General features: G+C 56.7%; 1 long non-coding RNA gene across 1 annotated transcript; it reads left to right on the plus strand.

Annotated features, from left to right (window-relative positions):
- The first annotated feature begins 13474 nt into the window (after positions 1–13474).
- LOC115280130 lies at positions 13475–16940 on the plus strand. The gene is made up of 4 exons (XR_003903676.1): positions 13475–13609; positions 14264–14350; positions 15198–15275; positions 16518–16940. It is a non-coding gene; the product is annotated as an uncharacterized LOC115280130 (long non-coding RNA).
- Positions 16941–19824: the final 2884 nt, after the last annotated feature.

Here is a 19824-nt window from a genome sequence, read left to right on the forward strand (position 1 = left end):
GGCGGCGGGGCCGGGGGGCGGCGGCGGCGGGGTCCCCTTTCCGGCCTGGCCCTTGGGGTAGCGCCCGCCGCCCCCGGTGCTGCCCGGCTCCTGGCCTGACCGGCCGGGGCTGTCACGTCGAACCTTCCCCTGTTCTTTCTGTCCCGGCCCCAGTTCCTGTTCCTGGCCTTTTGTCCTCCCGCCCTACTCGGTGGCCCTACAAGCCCCGCCTCTCCCCCCTGCACCTGCCTCCTACCCTGGCGGGAGGAGGCCCTGGAGCCCAGAAGTGGAGCGCAGGGCGGGGCTGGATCCGGAGGAGGCGGAAGGAAGGGAGACCGCTCCCCAGCTGGGGAGGGGGAGGGCAGGAAGGGGCCAGTTGTTCGCACAGCATGGACCAGGCTCTGCTGGTGGTTCTCCTGGTCTTGCTCCTCTCTGCGGCCTGGAAGGCTGTAAAGGACAGAGATGCTTGCCCCTGGATGCGCCGCGGAGACCGTTCACCAGCATATGGAGAGTAATAAAGTCACTGATGAGGTGTGCAGACCGCAGTTTCAGGTTCTGTCGTAGGCAGGCCTCGTGTTGGACCCCCACTGCCAGGAGGCCGTGGGCACCAGTTCCTCGTTCTTGAGCCTGGAGACGAGGAGGAGGAGGGTTTCATCCCGCCCATGGAGAGGCCCAGGAGCGGCTCGCTGCACTGCGGACTTACGGAGGCTGGGAGGAGGGACTGGCCTAGCGCCAGACCCGCTTGGGTTCTGATCTCGCTCTGTGGCCTCCTGGCTGCATGATCTTAGCTTTTACCTCCTCTGGGCTTCCCTGTTCACATCTGTAAACAGATTTAAATGTCCATTGCTAGAATAGTAATTTTGGGAAGCCACCCATTCCTGGGGACCCCCAAATACCAGTATCGGTAGGTCTGGGGTAGCCCATTTTGCCAAGAGCAGAATCCAGTCTCTTGGTGAAGATAGGGTATGAGCTTGGGGGCGGTGGGTCTGGGACCTCCCAGAGAGGGTTGAGGAGGGAACTGGGCGTGGCTCACTGTCGAGTGCAGACCCTGGCCAGCCTCGTAGGGGTGCTGTCTCCCCCACCCCTTACCCTCATGTCAGCACAGAGGCCTGGGGGCCGATCCCTGGTGCCTTCCCTTAGGAAGATGCTGGTGCATCTGACCAGTGAAACCCAGACCACACTGCACCCCGCAAGTGAGTCTGGGAAAGCGGCTCACTGGACTGTCGGACCGTCGGCGTCTGTGGCTGGAGGCTGGCTCCACCTTCCGAGACCCGTGAGGCAGGACAGTCCCCGGACAGCCGAGGCGGGTCTGGGTGCCTGGCAGCGTCCAGGAATGACGAGTGTCTGTCCCGAGGGCTCAGCCCCGGCTGTGAGACGTGTGGGAAGGGCCTCTTGTCGGAAGTTCAGGGGGCAGTGGACGCGGACACAGCACTGTCAGCTCGAGCGCCCGCTCACACCATCTTCCTGGTGCCCTCATCATGCTCCCAGAGTGCCATGTCCCCGTGTGCCTCCTGTCCTCCCGAGGAAAGCGGCCTGGAGAAGCCATGTCCGCTGCTGCAGGACCTCAGCAGGGCTGTAGGGGGAGCCTGAAGGGGGAGTGTGAGGGGGCGGGGTTCTGAGGACGGGGTTCCGGTGGTAACGGCAAAACCTGGTGCTGGCCATGTACCGGGTCCTCTGTCACTGCCGAAACCCACCCATCTCCCTTATCACCGTTAACCCAACGAGGCAAAGGCTGCTGCCACCCCTGTTCACGGATGGGGAAACTGAGGCTCCCAAAGGGGAAGCGACTGGGCATGCGTGGGTGTGAAGTGGGCATCCGACCCCAGTGCCAGGCCTACTCATCACCTAGTGACCCTTGACAGGCTCCTGTGTCCCTCAGTTCCCCACCTCTGCCACCAGCACAGACGCTGCCCCAGCCCTTCGGACGAGCGCCCCCATACCCTGTTTGCTCCAGGAACCCCTGCCCCGCACACACTGCACCCGTCGGTGTGGATCCCCGCTTCCCGGCGCTCCTCCGTGAGCCTCCGTCCTGGTTAGGGCTGGAGGGACCACGGAGGCACGCCTGGGAGACAACTCAGGAGATGGGGAGGTGGGCACCCAGGTGCTCGCCCGTCGGTGCCCACCAGGGGGCACATCTGACTTCTGCTTCCATAGCCCATCCAGGACTAGGGGGCGGCCCCGGCCCCTGCGCGGGAGAAGATGCCAGAAGGCTGAAACAAGGTCCCTGCCGGCTGCCGCGGGGGGTGCAGGGCGCTGCGGACGGGACCACCTGGGGAGCCCCAGCCCCGCCGGCCACGGGTGCTGTCTCCATGTGGCTGGGGTGGCGGCGACGGCGGGGGGGTGGGGGGTGCACCCACACTGTTGGGCAAAGCCCAGGGCCTGGAAATAAGGACAAGATTCAGCAGTGCCTCCTGACAAAATCATGCTAGAGCATTAAGACCGAGTCCTCCCTGAGGGTCGTCTTGTAAATGAAACCGTGTTTGACCAGCACCTGTCTGGAGGTCGCTGTCGCCACTCCGGGGTTCGAGGTTGACGTCCCAGAGCTGGCTCCTAAGACGTCGTGGAGCGTCTGGTGGGCCAGGGCTCACGGTCCTGGGGCCCCTCGCCCGCCTGGACGCGGCCTCCTTCCTCCCCCGCTAACCAGGCTCCCGCGTGCCTCTTCCCGCTGACCCGGCGTCAGCCACTAACGAGCCAAATAAACCGGCTTCGCACAGACTGCGGTGATGGGGAGCCGAGAGGGGACGGCGTGAGGGTCGCAGACTCGGCGTCTCCGGGAAGGGAGCAGGTGGAAGCCAGCACCGCCCGCCGAGGTCGCCGCGAGGAGGCTGGGGACGCCCGTGCCCCCCTGCGACAGGCCGCCTTCTCCGCCCCGCCGGTGCTCGCCCCCGGGCACCGCGCACCGGAGAGCCCGGCTCGTGGTTCCGGAGGCCGGCCGCGGCCTCCCCACTTCCTTCGTCAGCGACAGGAAGGGAGACAGTTGTCGTAGGTCCCCTGGGCAGCTCGCAGGTGCCCGGGGGGCTCCCCTGTGGCTGCTGCACCCCGCCTTCCCCACAGGGGGCGGCACGCCCGCCGCGAGCCCACCGGCCAGCCGGTGAACAGGGGCGCCGGGCGGCCTGATCGGCGTCTCTGCCCAGGGTGCCTGCTCACTGGTTCCCTGCGTCCACTCCCCCAAATACACCCCGCAGCTGCGCCCTTCCTTCATCTCCGTCACCCCTACCCCGGGCCAAGCCTAGGTGCCCCCCTCCCCAGGCCCCTCAGCCCTGCTGCAAATGCGCGGCCGGCGGTGACGGGGTGAGGGTCCGAGGGAAGATGGGAGTCGGCCGTCAGAAGCGCGCTCAGCCTTGTCGCGGGCGGGGCGCCCCCTCTGACCGCCCGCGGCGGAGGCAGGGGTGTGCAAGACCTCGCGGGCGACGGCTGGGCGCCAGCGCGCATCTCCCGCCACATTTCCCTAGCCAGAGCCCGCTGCAAGGCCAGCCCGCGGTCCAGGGCAAGGAGGGAGCCGCAGGGCCCCGTGCAGGGTGGGAGCGGGAAGGGGTGGGGCCGGCAGGGCAGCCCCTCGGCTAAAACCCCTCCGTTGGTTCAGAGATCATTATGCAGCACCTGCTGTGGCCGGTACCAGTCAAGGGCCCTACGGACAGCAGTGGACCAAGGCGAAGTCCCTGCCCAGCTGAGCTTACGCTCCCATGGTCCTGGGCACGTTTGGGAGCGGGCGGTGGAGACGGAAGAGTCGGTCTGAGGAGGGGCGCGGGTGAGGCCTTGGGGATGAGCTTGCAGAGAGGGGACAGCCAGATCCGCGGCCCAGGTAGAGCGCCATGTGGGCAGGAGGCCCGGGTGGCTGGAGTGAGGAGGGAGGGGAGGAAGGGTCATGAATGTCTGGGCTGACGCTGGAGGGTAATTATAAATTCGGGAGGCTCGGAAGCCCCTGGAGGGTTTGGGGCAGGCACTGCATGATCCTGTTTGTATTTTAAGGGCAGTATTTTGGCTGTTGTGTGGAAAACAGGTGTAGGGGGGAGGAGAAGATGAAAGCAGGCAACTCAGAGACATCGCTGGGAGTAGATAAGATGTGTGTGGGGTGGTGAGTCCACTCCAGGTGAAGAACAAAGCATCCTCCGCTAAGTCACTCGTGACCTTGGATCCAACCCTGTCCCCTATTTTCCAGTCACACAAACTGCGGAGACGTACTTGGAGGCATGGCTGCATGATGCAAATAGGCTCCAGAGTCCAAATGCCTGGGTTTGGAACTGCTTATTTACTATCTGTGCAATCTTGGGAAAGTTACTTGACCTCTCTGAGCCTCCGTGTTTGTCACTGGCTCAGGGAAGGTAACGCCTACCTCACTGGGTTATCAGGAGGGTTCAGTGAGGTCAGATGTGCGGTGTCCTCCGGACATCACGTAGAGCCCAGTTAGCGCCTATGATTAATGGAAATATGATTATGATATTTTTAAAGTTCATTTATTTTGAAAGGGAGAGAGATTTCCAAGCAGGCTCCACACTGCTGTCAGCAGAGAGCCTGACGCAGGGCTCAAGGCCACGAGACCACGAGACCATGACCTAGGCCGAAACCAGGAGTCTGACGCTTAAGCAGCTGAGCCCCCAGGCGCCCCTGATCATGATATTTGAGGAGGGCGCCTTTCCCCAGCGGGTCCCTTCCCAGCCTGCTTTATGTGCAGAGTCCTCAGTGTTTAATTGTGCTGTAGCAACTTTGTGAAGATATTATTATTTTTATAATTAAAAAAAACTTCTAAAGATGAAGAAACCCCTTCACCGTGACCTCTAAAGACGTTGCATTATTTCAACTCTCAGAGTCTACATTCTCCCACTAAAATGAGATCACAAGGTGGGGGCACCTGGGTGGCCTGATGGGTTGAGTGTCCAGCTCTTGATTTAGGCTCAATTGTGATCCCAGGGTTGTGGGATCGAGCCCCAAGCTGGGCTCCGTGCTGATCCTGGAGCATGCTTGGGATTCTCTCTCTCTCTCTCTCTCTCTCTCTCTCTCTCTCTCTCTCTCTCTCTCTCCTCCCCTCCCCCTCTCCCCTGTGAGCTCTCTAAATAAACAAACATAAAAGTAAGATAAATAAAATGAGACCACAACACTGCCCATTTCACAGGGGTATTTTTCAGATTCGATGAGATAGTGCATATAGAGACGCTGTACTCCTGACATAAAAGTCTGACTCACACGCCATCGTTTTCATCACCCACTTAGCATCGCTCTGCAAATGCTTGTTGCATTCCCTTCACTCCGAGGAATAGCGGGAATCGAATCTTAGATGCAAATATTCTCTCTGACCTTCTGCGTCTTTTTCTGTTTTGTCCCTCCATCCGTCCGTCCATCCATCCATCATTCATCTGTCTCCTTTCTTTCTATCATCTGTCTGTCTATCTATCTATCTATCTATCTATCTATCTATCTATCTGTCTGTCTATCTGTCTCTAATTCTCTATTTTTTCTCAACTCTGTCTCTCAGCTCACAACCTTCATCCCTTAGACCCTTAAATACATTTTTAGCTGGGGGCCAGCTGAATCTTCCTCCCTCATTTCCCCGAGCACCTGATGGAAAACAAACTCAGTGGCCATCAGTTCCTTTGGCTCAGCATCCCAGGGATGCTCCCAGCAGAAGCAGAGTGTGTGTGGAGAGTAGGGGTGGGGTAGGGGTTCTCCCGCATCTGGTCTCCTGCAGGTGCCTGCGGCTCATCATCACCAGCGTTCATGCCTCACAGCGCACCCCAAGAAAACGGATGGGGGCACCTGGGTGGCTCAGTCGGTTAAGCCTCCGACTTCGGCTCAGGTCAGATCTCACGTTCGTGGGTTCGAGCCCCGCGTCAGGCTCTGTGCTGACAGCTAGCTCAGAGCCTGGAGCCTGCTTCCGGTTCTGTGTCTCCTCCTCTCTCTGCCCCTTCCCCCTCTCATTCTCTGTCTCTCTCTGTATCAAAAATAAATAAAACATTAAAAAAAAAAAGAAAACGAATGGACTGCTGGAGATGGGAGGTGTGGTCTCGGGAAGCGTTCAGTGCAAGTTCTAGAATCCAAGTCATCCAGCCTAACCCAAGACATTTTTTTTAAGTTTACTTATTTTGAGAGAGAGAGTAGAGAGAACCAGTGTGTTCAAGTGTGGGAAGGGCAGAGAGAGGGAGAAAGAGAATCCCAAGCAGGCTCTGCACTATCAGCACAGAGCCCGACGCGGGGCTCGAACTCATGAACCCTGAGATGATGACCTGAGTCAAAGTCTGACGCTTAATGAACTGAACCACCCAGGAGCCCTTTAAGACATTTTCCAATTTCCCTTTTGATTTTCTCAGCCGTGTTGGCTGTATAGCAGCCTGTCGTTCGAGTCTGACATGCTTGTGACCTCTCCCGTCCACTCCCGGTACTGATTCCCGGCTCCACACCCTCGCGGTCGGAGAAGGCTCTCGGTTACACTAGATGCTGTGTTCTGGAGATCCTCCGTACAACAGCCTTGCCCACGTCAAGATCCGCTAGGGGGCAGATTTCATGTTGTGTGCGCGTGCGTACACACACACACCCAAGACCCCAAACAAAGGGACGCAGGAGACGCTGGTGTGTCAGTTACCTGGATTGTGGTGCCAGCACCATGGACGCTGATCAACAGGTGCAGTTCTTTGTTCCTCCTTATGCCTCAATCAAGCTGTTCTTTTAAAAATCCAACTTACGGGAGCCTGGGTGGCTCAGTCAGTCGAGTGTCTGACTGTTGATTTCATCTCAGATCATGATCCAGAGTCATGGGATCAAGCCCTATGCCGGGCTCCCCACTGAGCACGAAGCCTGCTTGTGATTCCCCTTCCCCCACTCGTGCTGGCTCTCTTTCTCTAAAATTAAAAAAACATCAACTCAAATTGGCTTAATGACAACAAAGGAGCAGACTATGGGAAGCGCAGGATTGAGGGGAGTTTTCAGATCTGGGTGACTCTGCTTCTCCGTGTTCTCTGATTCAGTTTCTCTGTCTTCCCATCCTGCCTTCTGTGTTTCAGTTCCAATCCTGCGTTTTGTTCCCACTCATGGTGACACGGAACTCTGGGCGCATTTTCAAGGAAGAGATTCAGAGGAACACCTACTACCTACCTATGTAGAGATAGGCTTCCCAAACGCTCTCAAAAGACTGAGAAAACACACCTAGGTCGTCTCCAAGTATCTCCCCACAAGACATTTATCAATTACAAAGGGACAAAAAGTCACTTCACAGCGGGGAGGTCCGGCCGAAGCTGCCTTAACCGGGCCATGGAAGTTCCCACCCCCGGAGCGGGAGGCATTGATGTCCCGAGTTCCCGTGGCCGGCTGCACCCAGGGAGACATGATTTACACTTACACACCACCACCACCCGCTCACGGACTTCTGTGCCTTTCCTGCCCGCACGGGTCACCCAGAGGTAGTCACGAGAAAGCGTCAGACAAACCCAAACTGAGAAGCGTCCCGCAGCACAGCTCACTGGTGCTCCCAACGTCAAGGTCGTGAAAGACGGAGACAACCCTGGAGCTGTGCGGGAGCACGGAGGGCTTTCTTTGGCTTTTCTGTTTGTTTGTTTGTTTGTTTTGCTATCAAAGCCATTATTAGGACAATTGGTGACATGCTAATAAGGTCCGTAGCACAGATATTAGTAGGGTGTCAACATACACTTTACAACATTGATAATCTCGCTGTGGTTATGTTAGAGAAAGTCCTTTTTTTAAAAGGACTCTGAGGGGCGCCTGGGTGGCTCAGTCGGGTAAGTAAGCCTCCGACTTCGGCTCAGGTCAGATCTCACGTTCGTGGGTTCGAGCCCCGCATCAGGCTCTGTGCTGACAGCTAGCTCAGAGCCTGGAGCCTGCTTCTGGTTCTGTGTCCTTCTCTCTCTGCCCCTCCCCCTCTCATGCTCTGTCTCTCTCTGTATCAAAAATAAATAAAACATTAAAAAAAAATTTAAAAAAAAAAGTTTAAAAAAAAAAAAAAGGACTCTGAGAGTCAGCGACCAAGCAGGGAGCGGGCCAAGAGAGAAGGAGAGAGACTCCCAGGCAGGCTCCATGCTGTCAGCACAGAGCCCAATGCGGGGCTCAGACCCACCAAACCTGAGCTCCTGACCTGAGCCAAAACTAAGAGTTGGACGCTTACGTCACTGAGCCACCAGGCGTCCTAGAATGTTCCTGTTTTGGGGAGACCTGTGGAAGAATTTAGGGGTGAGGGGGCATAATGTTTGTGACTCAAACGGTTCAGAATATTTACAAGCGTATATGCAGAGAGGAGAGAGGTAGACGGGGTGGGGGGGTTGCAGAGAAATCAAATACAGGAAAAATGGAATCTGAGTATTGGGGAATTATTTGGATAACTTCCCAGTAAGTCTAAAATTATTTCAAAATAAAACATTAAAAAGAGAAGAATTTTTTTCCTTCCAGAAGCCCCGGCAAGGATCTTTTTCGCTTTCGCTGGCCGGAATCACTGGCTCATTGCATTGTGGACCGGGATGCAGGACAATCAGGCACCCCGTACCCGTCTTTGGTAGGAAGGGTGTTTCGACTGCCGGTCACCCGCTCGGGCCAGGTGTGGGTTCCCGTCCTCCAGGCACTGGAACGCTTCGAGAGATTCAGATAAAACCCAGCAGACTCATCACCAAAAAGAGCAAATAAAGGTCAGACGGGGAACTGCGGTGTGCACCTTGGGAAGGGAGCCTTCGTTTCTATGTTTCCAAATCGATAAGGGGAATGACGGCTCACGACAGACAGCGGGCTCAGCCACAGAGACGCAGAGAGTGACATTTCTCCCCCACACCTCAGTCCTGTTTTGTTTTGCAGGAGATTTGGCCCCCCTTCACTTATTTCTCCGGACCTCGCTAATGAGGAGGCCCGGGCTCTTTCCTCTGACTCTCCCTCGGTCTCCAGGAAACCACGTCTGTCCTTCTTTGCCCTCCGCGGGCACCGCACCTCCTCCTTCCCCCTCTTTCCCAGCAAAGCCATTTGTACCTTCCTGTCACTTCCTCCCCTTCCCCTCCAGAAGAGAGGCCACGGGTGCCCGGAAATGAAAATGGGAGCAAACAGGCGTCTTTGTGGTCCTGTTTCTTGCTCTCACTCTACCCCTGGTCCAGGGTCTTCATTTTATTTATTTTTTAATGTTCTTTTTTTTGTTTATTTTTATTTTTGAGAGAGAGAGACAGAGTGTCAGCAGGGCAGGGGCAGAGAGAGGGAGACGCACAGAATTGGAAGCAGCTCCAGGCTCTGCGCCGTCAGCACAGAGCCCCATGTGGGGCTCGAACTCACAAACCCTGAGATCATGACCTGAGCCGGTCGATGCTTCACCTTGGTGCCCCAAGGGTCTTCACTTTATAACCGAGATGAGGACGCCCCTTCTGCGGGGGTAGGGTTGAAAAGGGTGGAAAGAAGGTACAGATGAGCTCTGCGCGGGGCAGACGGGGACCCCTGCCTGGCGAGGCCGGGGACTTCAGGGAGCAGAGGGCAGAGCCAGGGCTCGAGCCCTTCCTTGCTGCCAGGGCTCCTTCGCCTGGAAACCTGCTGCTCTCGGCGAAGAGGGACAGAAACAAAGAGACAGATTAAACAACAACAGAGAGCGAGGTCACACACACACACACACACACACACACACACACACACACACGGCACCGCTCCAGGGGCTATTGCAGACTTTCTCATCGGTGGGGCTCTTGACCTCTGGGGCTGGGTTGTTCGCTCTGGGGCCGTCCTGTGCACCGCAGGACCCTGCACAGCACCCTTGGCCTCACCGCCCTCTCCAGGATGCCAGAAGCACCCCCAAGTCATGATGAGAAAAGGAAAAAGCCTGTGGGCGTGGCCAAATGTCCCTGAGGAACAGCGGGGTCCGGGATCCGGATGAGAAAGGTGCCTTGGGGCCCCTCACCCAGCCTATTCTCCAGGGAGGGGAGACGGTGAACCAGGTGAGGATGCAGGGGGGAAGCAGAAGAGCGGGAGAGCCGCGGAGACGTGGAGAGACTACAGGGAGCCTAGCGCTGTGGGGTCGTGGGTGGAGACCCCTGGTGCTGGGCCCCAGACGCACCCAGGCCCAGGCTGGGGGGTCCTCGAGGACACAAGAACCTGAAGCACAGGGCTCCTGGGAGAGGGGCAGGGAGGGAGGAGGAGGGGCAGCGAACGTCTCAGGTTAGAGGGTCTGCAGGGGAAACTGAGGCGGGGCAGAGAAACACTTCCCTGTGGGGGTATCCTATTTTGAGCTCAGCTCATAAAAGCCCCCGGTGTGCGTGCAGCCTCACCCCTCCTCCAGCCTTGGCACTCTCCCGTCTCCCCCACTAATTGCTGACCCCCTCCCTCTCCCCTGCTGTGCCGGCCTCCTCCCTCCTCGGGAGGCATAAAAGCTGCCGTGGAGGAGCTGGACCCCGAGAGAGCTGGGGGCACCTGCCAACTGAGGTAAGAGGAGGGGGGAGGCAGGAGGGCAACCAGGGGTGGCGGGGACGCGGAGAAACGGGGTCCGGAAGGATGGAGAGGGGGTAACGCCTCTGTGACTCTTTTTTTTTAACATTTTATTTTTATTTTTGAGAGAGAGACACACAGAGTGTGAGCGGGGGAGGGTCAGAGAGACAGGGAGACAGAATCAGAAACAGGCTCCAGGCTCTGAGCTAGCTGTCAGCACCGAGCCCGATGCGGGGCTCGAACCCACAAACCGTGGGATCATGACCTGAGCTGAAGTCGACTGCTTAACCGACTGAGCCACCCAGGCGCTCCCGCTGTGACTCTTAAACTTTGGTCACCCGTGCACCGCGGGGCTTTGGGGTTACGTACCCAACACCCCGTCGTTGGCCCACCTCCTTCAGCGCTTTCCCTCAACCAACTCTCTGCGTTTTTTACTTAAACAAACGCGTTCAAAATGGAGCTCCACAAAAAACCAGCAATGAGCTCGGAAGCGTTGGTTTTATTTTTCTGTCATGTGTTTGAGACAGAAAGACACAGAGGTTAGCCTCCGACGGTGCTGTGCACTTTGCGGTTTGTTAAAAGTCAGACAGAGGAAGATGAGTGATCTCGCTTGCCTGCGGACTCGGAGAAAAACCCGAAGCCACTCAGGGAAAGAGATCAGAGGGGAGGCTCACCAGAGGGGCGGGGCTGTGCAGGAGGTCAGGTGCAGGACCCGGGATGGCCCGGCCCCGTGGCTGTGTGTTTGAAAGGTCCAGAGAAAGAGAGTAGATGCTGTTAGTTCTCACTCAGAAGAGAACGTGTTGTCCCCACCGGGAGGTGCCAGATGCTGCTAACGGGCTTGCGAGGTGACCCTCTGGCTGGTGCGTATGTGTGAGTCCGCCGGTCTGCATACCTTCCACGTGGTGCTGGGTGTCCCTTGTAGCTCAGTAAGACCGAGAGAGAAAAAACAAGTCCGGACATATCTCCTGTTTACAAAACAAACAAAAAACTGAAACAAACAATAAAAAAATGCAAGGAGGGGCGCTTGAGTGGCTCAGTCGATTAAGCATCCGACTTCGGCTCAGGGCATGATCTCATGGTTCATGAGTTCGAGCCCTGCGTCGGGCTCTGTGCTGACAGCTCAGAGCCTGGAGCCTGACTTTGGTTTCTGTGTCTCCCTCTCTCTCTGACCCTCCCCTGCTCACGCTGGCTCTCTCACAAAAATAAATAAAACATTAAAGAAAATGCAAGGAAGTATGTGAAGGTGATGGGCATGCGCCTGCGTGTCTCGGGTGTGTGCCCGTGGGTGTGTGCGTGTGTTCGAAAGGCAGGGAGTTTCTTTTTTCTTTTTTTTTTTAATTAAAAAAATGTTTACTTATTTTTGAGAGAGAGAGAGAGAGAGAGAGAAACAGAGTGTGAGCAGGGGAGGGGCAGAGAGAGAGGGAGACACAGAATGTGAAGCAGGCTCCAGGCTCTGAGCTGTCAGCACAGAGCCCGACACGGGGCTCAAACCCATGAACTGTGAGATCATGACCTGAGCTGAAGTCAGACGCTCAAGTGACTGAGCCACCCAGGCGCCCGAAGGCAGGAAATTTCTTGAACAGCAATATTACCTTAACGGAACTAGAAATAAATAAACACACTCACTACCCTCCCTTGACAACCTCCTGTAGCTCCCAGCGCCTGCCCTTCCGGCCCTCAGATGGCTCCCGCGGGCTGCCTGGTCGTCACCCTGGCCATCTTGCTCAGCCTGGCGGCCACCCCCACCTCTGCACCGGTCCACCAGGTGAGACCTCGGAGCAGCCCTCTGCACCTGCGCCTCCCTCCGCCCCGTCACTACCTTCCTGATTCTTCCCCACAAGCCACGAGCCAGGGCCCTGGGGGCGCCTTGGCCCTGGGTGGGGGTGGCGGCGGGGGTCTGCTGAACCCACGACCCAGAGGCCAGGAGGCACAAACATCCTAAGGATTGGCATGGCCCTGAGGCAGAAAAAGACGCCTTCAAAGGCAGAGCTCCCTGCCATCCCAGTGGGCAGCAGGACCCGGGTCCGGAGCCTGAGGCCGCTGGCCTGGGGGCCGCTGACTGGGAGCGGGGCTGCGGAGGTGGGGTTGGCACCCCGTTCCCACCTGTTAGCTGCAGGCCTCCTGGCAAGTTGCCTAATTGAGGTCTCGGTCCCTCCCAGTGCTTAGTGAGACCACAGCACTGGGCAGTTCACCCAGCTCCTCTGTGACAGGCTCACTGGCCGGCGCACTTCCCGGCCCAGAGCACCCCAGCATCTCGGAGCTGCCCTGGCTCCTGTGTCACCAGGGGGCCGATGGCGACCCTCTGACCGGGATGCCGGGCAGGTCTGACGAGGGTCGGTGGGTGTGAGTGCCTTCCTGGCCCCAGGAACCGGGCTATGCCAGTTCCATGCCAGTTCCATCCAGTAATTTGGCCTCGTTACTCCCCATTTTACAGAAGGGAAAACTGAGGCATAAATATTGGGTACAGTGGTCGTAAAGAGACTGAAATCCGCCTGGGGTCAGAAGGCCAGCTCTAGCTGCTTCCTGGCTTGGTCTAGGCAAGCTGGCAAATCTCAACGCAAGTTTCATTAAGGAAGCTAATCCGAGTTCCAGCCTGACTCTGGTGTCGTGGGGACGATGTCAAGGACTTAGGACCAGAGCAGGCGTGGACGGGCTCGCCATCTTCCGGGCCGCCCACCCGCCCAGGGGCATCTGTGCTGGGCCTCCCGCTCCACTGTGGCCGCCTGGACACCCTTGATGGTGTTTGAGCAAGGGGCCCCATCTTCACAGGGTCCTGCCCGCCCGCCCCATCACGCAGCCCGCCCTGCTTGGAACGGATGCCCGCGGGGAGTGAGCCCACAAGTCACGTGGGCCGCTGTGATGATGGGAGGGCCGCAGCGACGTGGCTAAAGCCATCCCGTGATGCAGCCTGGGTTTGACCCCACACGTGTGGGTGGGTGTGCGCGTGCATGTGCTTGTGGGTGCGCGTGCGCACGCGTGCTTGTGGGTGTGCGTGCGCGTGCACGCGTGTGCAGTGCTCGCGGTGCGGCGTGGAAAAGGCTTACGGCAGTGCCTTTAAGCTGCCTGGTGGTTCCGCGTGGCCGGCGCCCCGAAGCCTGCGGTTTCCGCCAGCGAAGCGCGGGGTCCCGGAGCCGTGAGCCTGCGCGGCGGAGACCCGCCGTCCTGCCGGCTGAGTCTGCTCTCTCCGCCCCCGTCTAGGGCCGAGGAGGCTGGACCCTCAACAGTGCCGGCTACCTCCTGGGTCCCGGTGAGTGAGGCCGCGGGGGGCTGGCCGCAGGGCCCCTCGCCTTCGCGGGCCGCGGCTTTGTTTCCTGACCGTCTCGAGAGCTAGTCTAGCAGAGGGATGGGCGCGTGTCCACATCCCAGCCGGTGTCTCCGCGAGCCTCAGTTTCCCCACCTGTTCAGTGGGCTCGTGCTGGTCCCCTGCCGCACGCAGAGGATGAAGTGACCCGGACCAGCCCCAGGAACCCCCGCGTCACTCCTGTCCCCTCTGTCCCTCCGTCGCGGCCTCCCCCCCCCCCCCCCCCCCCCGCGCCTCCGCCCTGTGCTCTCACGTGCGGGCTCAGCGACAGCTCCGGCAGCTGCTTCTCGGTGATGCTCAAGGTCAAGGCAGGGGCCACTCGGTGGTCCAGGGAAACCCGGGCTTCCGGCACCGTGTGGCAGAGCGGGAAGGACTCGAGGTTTGGATCCAGACAGGGGTGGGTTCAGAACCCAGTTCTGCCTCTTAGTGGTGCGGTGACTCTGGACAGCCTCCTCACCTGCCCGTAGGGACTCTGTCCCCTGGATTTGGTGACACTGCCCCACCAAGGGAATAGTGGTACAGGATTGCTGGGTTCCCCGAGTTACCGTTGCCACCTCACAGACCCGGGCCCTGTGCTCCCCTGCCTCCCACCCCCCCCAGAGCTCCACCTTCCTCAGAGCAGGGACCGCAGCAGCAGAGGAAAGGAGAAGCCGGCCCTGGAAGTCCTAGACCTGTGGAAGGCCACTGGTGACTGCGTGGGGGGCGGGGGGTCGTCTCCACCACCGTCCTCGCCTGCCAGCTGCCGGCTTTGGAAACCGGCACCTGTGGGCTCCGTCCCGGCTCCTCACTGCGCCACCTACCGGTGGGTGGGGGGAGAGCTTGGGGAAGGGCCATTCCTTCCAGCCTCAAATACCTGCAGAACCGTGTCATTGGAAACTCCCAATGGTTCTGTCGTGTGGCTCGGTGACAGAGGCAGCTCACTGTCTGGCATATGACGACAGAAGGAGTCACGGTTGCCATTTATCTATCTTTTCTTTTTTATTTATTTAATTTAAGTTTTTTGGGGATGGGGGAGAGAGAGAGGGAATCCCAGGCAGGCTCCACACTGTCTGCACAGAGCCTGATTCAGGCTCATGAACTGTGAGACCCTAACCTGAGCCAAAACCAAGAGTCGGACGCTTAGCCGTCGGAGCCCCCAGGCGCCCCTACGGTTGCCATTTTTAATATTCTCTCCCTGCAAGGTCCACATTCAGTTCGTCCTTGCTCGTCCCCTGGTCTTGTTGCCTTGTCTGCTGGCCTGGCCACGTCACGTCTCTGGGACCCGCCCCCCCCCCGTCCCCCCCTCTCATGAATGGAAAGAATCACGGCTGTGCACGGGGGTTCAGATGCCTGGGTCTGCTGCAGGATGTTTAGCCGTGCCCCTGGCCTCCACCCACTAGGGGACTGGAGAAGGCAGTGTCCCCACATGTTACCAAGTATCCCGGGCTGGGGGAAATGACCCTGAATGGGAACCACAAAGTACGAGATTCCCAGGAAATAAGAGAACTACAGTCATGACGCTCGGGTCCAAGCCCTTAACTGGTTTTGCTCCTAGATGGGCGGCCCAAGCCCCATCCTCAGCGGGCCTCCGGGAGGAGTCCGAGGGAGACGTTGGCCAAACCAGAGACGGCAGGTGAGCACGGAGATGCAGAGGAGAGGAAGAGATACAAACAGGGACAGGAGACATGGCCAGAGGAGCTCTGAGGGTCAACTCTGAACACCCATTGTGGCCATGACGGTTCCCTGGCCAACACAAATTTCCCAGCTAACCGCGGACATTCCCCACAACCCGGTGGTTTTCCAGGGAGGAGCCCGTTCCCAAACCTTGATCTGGCCTAACTCCACCCCCAGGCCTTTGCCTCCAGCCCTCACTCGGACCCCATGGGTCACCTCTGGCTCTGACCTGTGTCCGAAGTAAGATCTTTATTTCCGGCCTTTCGACTACCTGTGGACCCTGTGCTCATCTGCGCTCAGGCTCAGGCATGTCCTTCGACCCCCGTTTGAATTCCAGTTTCCTCAGAACACGGGTCCATTTCCCTCGAGGGCCTTTGCCCCAGCTGCTGCCTCAGTCTGGAATGTTCTGTCTCTGGAGCTTTGCATGACCACATTCTTCGCCTCCCATGGAAACGGTTTTAGCCAGCTCCTCCCCCGTAGAGCCCACCCCTGGCCGTTGTATCTGACGTGAACCCACTTTCCCTCCGTTTTGTCACCTCCTTTTATTTCCATAGTAATATTTGCCAATATGTGCCTCGTCTCTGGTTTGTGCATTTATCTGCTCGTCTCCCAGTAAAATCTAAGCTCCACGTGAACAGGGACCTTCTGTGTCTTGATCGCTGCCTTGTGCAAGCGGATGGTATGTGTAGGCGTTTGGAAAATGTTTGTTAAAGGAGTGGATTAGATGACCCAAGTGCTGGCTTCCCTCCTACCCAACCGCGACGGAGCCGGCCATCAAGCCCCCTCCACCTGGATCCTCACCCCAGTTCCTTCAACCCGAGCCTTGTTTTTGGAAACGAACGCCATGCCTTTGTCCCCTAGCTGGACTAGCCCCTCTAGAAAGCATCGGTCGGACGTCTAACCAGCATTGGGTCTGACTCACCTCCTCAATCCTCTAAGCCCCACGCCAACCTCTGCTGCCCTCTGGCTCTGGAAAAGGCCCGCCCCCACCGTGTGCCATCTTCAATGCCGGGGAAAGGGGACTATGCGGGTGGATGCAAAGAATGGAGGGCAGAGCAACAGGGAGCGAGGGAGAGAGAAGGAGAAGGCGATGGGCCGTGGACCGCACCGAAGCTGCCCTCCTCATCCCAGCCTCACGGACCTGGTTCGGGGGGTGGCAGTGAACAGGACTACTCAGAATTTGCCTCTTTGTCTCCCACAGGCACGGGCGAACTCAGCAAGAAAGCTCCCGGGGAGGGAGGTGCCCTGGGTCTTGGCCGCCTCCAAGCCTCTCCTCCGCAGCCTCTCGCCAGCTCCTCCTGAGCCCCTGCCTAGCTCCCTCTGCTGAGACCGAGACCTTGAAATTAAGCATCGAGCCCCAAGTCCCATGTAGAAAATGTGGAGCGTTGGCAGAATTTCCTCAAAAGTCCCGAGACTGTCTCGGGTTTCACTGACTGGTCCTGGGAATACGTATAAAGCGTTGGTAACAAAGTCAAGAATAATTCTGGAGCCATTTAGTTAATGCAATCGGGGACTATTCCCAAAGTCCCGCAAAGAGATTGTATTCTCTTGCTTGTTTGTTGCTGTTGTTGTTGTTTCTTGTTTGTTTTGTTTTTAGAGAGTGTAGATGAGGTGGGGTTGGAGAGAGACAGAGAGAGAATCCCAGGCAGGCTCCACGCTCAGCACGGAGCCCCACGGCTCAGTCTCAGATCCTGAGATCATGACCTGCGTCGATATCAGGACTCAGACGCTTAACCCAGTGGGTCACCCAGGCGCCCCAAAGTGACTGTGTTCTTTGCAGTCATCCCAATCATGACACAGGCTATTGAATAATACGATATGAATATCCCATTTACCGCTGAGAGTCTCTGATGTCTTGACTCAAGAAGATTCTGCCAGGTAGCGAGCTCACCTTCCCTCCTGCCACCTGCGTCCCCTCCGGCTGGAAACCAGGAAAGGAAATCTGGAACGGAGAGGAGAGAATAAAGTATTGCTTCTCAAATAATCCATGATTTCTTGTGTTAATTAGCATGGGAATTTGTGGCGGTGGCAAAGTCAAGGCTGACGGGGTCGCGTGTGGGGCTGCAGGTTATACCCTGTCGGAGGCTGTGGATCTCGGATTATCTCAATAAACAGCCTAAGTACAGTTCCAATTTCTGGCAGCCATCCACACCTGGATACGTGACCTACTCCTGTTCATTAGTTCATTCATTAATTTTTTTAAGTTTATTTATTTTTGAGAGAGAGAGAGACAGAGTGCAAGTTGGGGAGGAGCAGAGAGAGAGGGAGACACAGAATCCGAAGCAGGCTTCAGGCTCTGAGCGGTCAACACAGAGCCTGATGCTGGGCTCGAACTCACAAATCACAAGTCATGGTCTTACCCGAAGTCAGACCACCCAGGTGACCCCTAGTTCACTCATTTTTAAACTTTCACATATTAAAAAAAAATTTTTTTTACATTTATTTCTCTTTAAGAGACAGAGAGAGACAGAGTGTGAACAGGGGAGGAGCAGGGGAGGAGAGAGACACAGAATCTGAAGCAGGCTCCTGGCTCTGAGCTGTCAGCACAGAGCCCCACACGGGGCTCGAACCCACGAACCGTGAGATCATGCCCTGAGCTGAAGCCGGATGCTCAACCGACTGAGCCACTCAGGTGCCCCAACTTTCACATATTTTAAAGCTATGTCTTACCATGTAAGTAAGTAAATTTTATGCATTTCTGGAGGAATCTTCTTTTCATCATTACTTGATGCCTCCCTTGATCCCTGTTAATGCAGTTTGCTTCAGATTCTCTTGGGGACTGATGTGGAAGGTCCCATGTCTGGTGCCTTGATGGCTCTGAGCAGGAGGCTGGGTTCAGCAGGGACAGTTGACTGAGTGCCTGCGTGACGTCTCCAACATGACATTGACCTCCCAGACAGAAGCGGTGACTGTCTGTGGAGGGATGGGTAGCGGGTGTGGGCCCTTGAAGAGGGAGACGGCTTTCCTTGCAGGTGCAAATCACCCTCCAGATGTCCCGGTGACTAGCGAGAAGTCCTGATGAGGAGAGACATTGCTGGTGCACAGACGGCCGGTGAGGGACGCGCCCGAGTAAGACAGAGGCCAGGGGACACATACCCTGCCGTGGTCCCTCCTTAGTCCAGTTCCCCAAGCAAGTGTCTTCTTAAAAATATATAATGAAGGGGCGCCTGGCTAGCTCGGTGGGTAGACTGTGTGACTCTTGATCTTGGGGTTATGAGTTGAGCCCCACATTAGGTGCAGAGATGACTTAAAAATAAAATCTGAAAAAAATTTAATTAAAAAATTTAAATCGTAGTAAAATACATGGACCATAAATTTACCATCGTATCCACGTTTGAGGGCACAGTTCAGTGGCATTAAGGTCATTCACACCTTTACGCAGCCACCCTGCCATCCAAGGAGGGCTTTTCCTCTTTTAAGAGTGAAACTCTGCTTCTGGTAAACAACCACCCCCAGGACCCTCGCCTGACCCCGGGCAACCAGGCCCTGCTTTCGGTTGAATCCTTTTGTGTCTGGATTAATTCACTCAGCATTTTCAAGGTGTTACAGTGAGTGATGGGATTGTCTTCCTTTTAAGGCTGAGTAATACTCCATATCACCTGGGTGCTTGAAAAACCTCCTGTCCAAGCCCCACCCTAGACCAGATCAACCCACAGAAAGATCCAAGGGTGGGGCAAATCGGTGGCTGGTCTCCTTCTCTGTGTTCCTGGTGATTCTATTATGAACCTCAGGCAGAGAGGGCTTTCTTCCAGCGCCGGCTTCCCCTGGGGGAGGGGGGCTTAACTTTGTGGCCCTGACCTGAGGCCTTACTTGGTAGGATTATACCAAAGGCAGCATTAACTGTAGATTAATCTCCTCTCCTTGAAGGCATTGGAGCTAGAACGGGTCAGCCTCTACTTTACCGGACTTCGCCAGGTTAACGAGCTACAGTCCCTGCCCCGATTCCAGGATTTCTCAATCCCGGCACCACTGACATTTCGGTTGGGATCATTCTCTTTGTGGGCCCGTCTCTAGACCCTGTTGAACGTCCACCTTTAACAAAATTCCCCGGAACTGAGGAGTCGTCCTGTCCCAAAGGATTCTAACTCACGGGGCCAAATAAGGAGGCAGCTCATTAAACAAAATCAATTGACGGAGAATACAAGAGCTGGATCGCAGGTATTTTCAGAAACGGGGCTATTAGGACGGCCATTCAAGAAACAGAAATAAACCCAAGAAACAAGAAAAGTAGTCAGCAAGATAAAATAACAAGCGTTTTTTAAATGCAGCAAATATTAAGAAAAATATGTAATCGCTGAAATAATACGCTAGGCAGGACACACGGACACAACAGAGAAACAAATTAGAGAAAAGGAACAAAACATGGGCGAGTCTCCCAGAAGCAGGAACGTATGAGGAATCCAGGGCCAACTCCAGGAGAAGTGAGGAGGGAGAGGAGGAAATACATGTAAGAAACTGTGCAGATGAATTCCATGAGATTCAAGATGGAAGACCTCAGACCAGTGGTG

Source organism: Suricata suricatta, chromosome 16 (assembly GCF_006229205.1).
Source record: "Suricata suricatta isolate VVHF042 chromosome 16, meerkat_22Aug2017_6uvM2_HiC, whole genome shotgun sequence".
Taxonomy (NCBI): Eukaryota; Metazoa; Chordata; class Mammalia; order Carnivora; family Herpestidae; genus Suricata; species Suricata suricatta.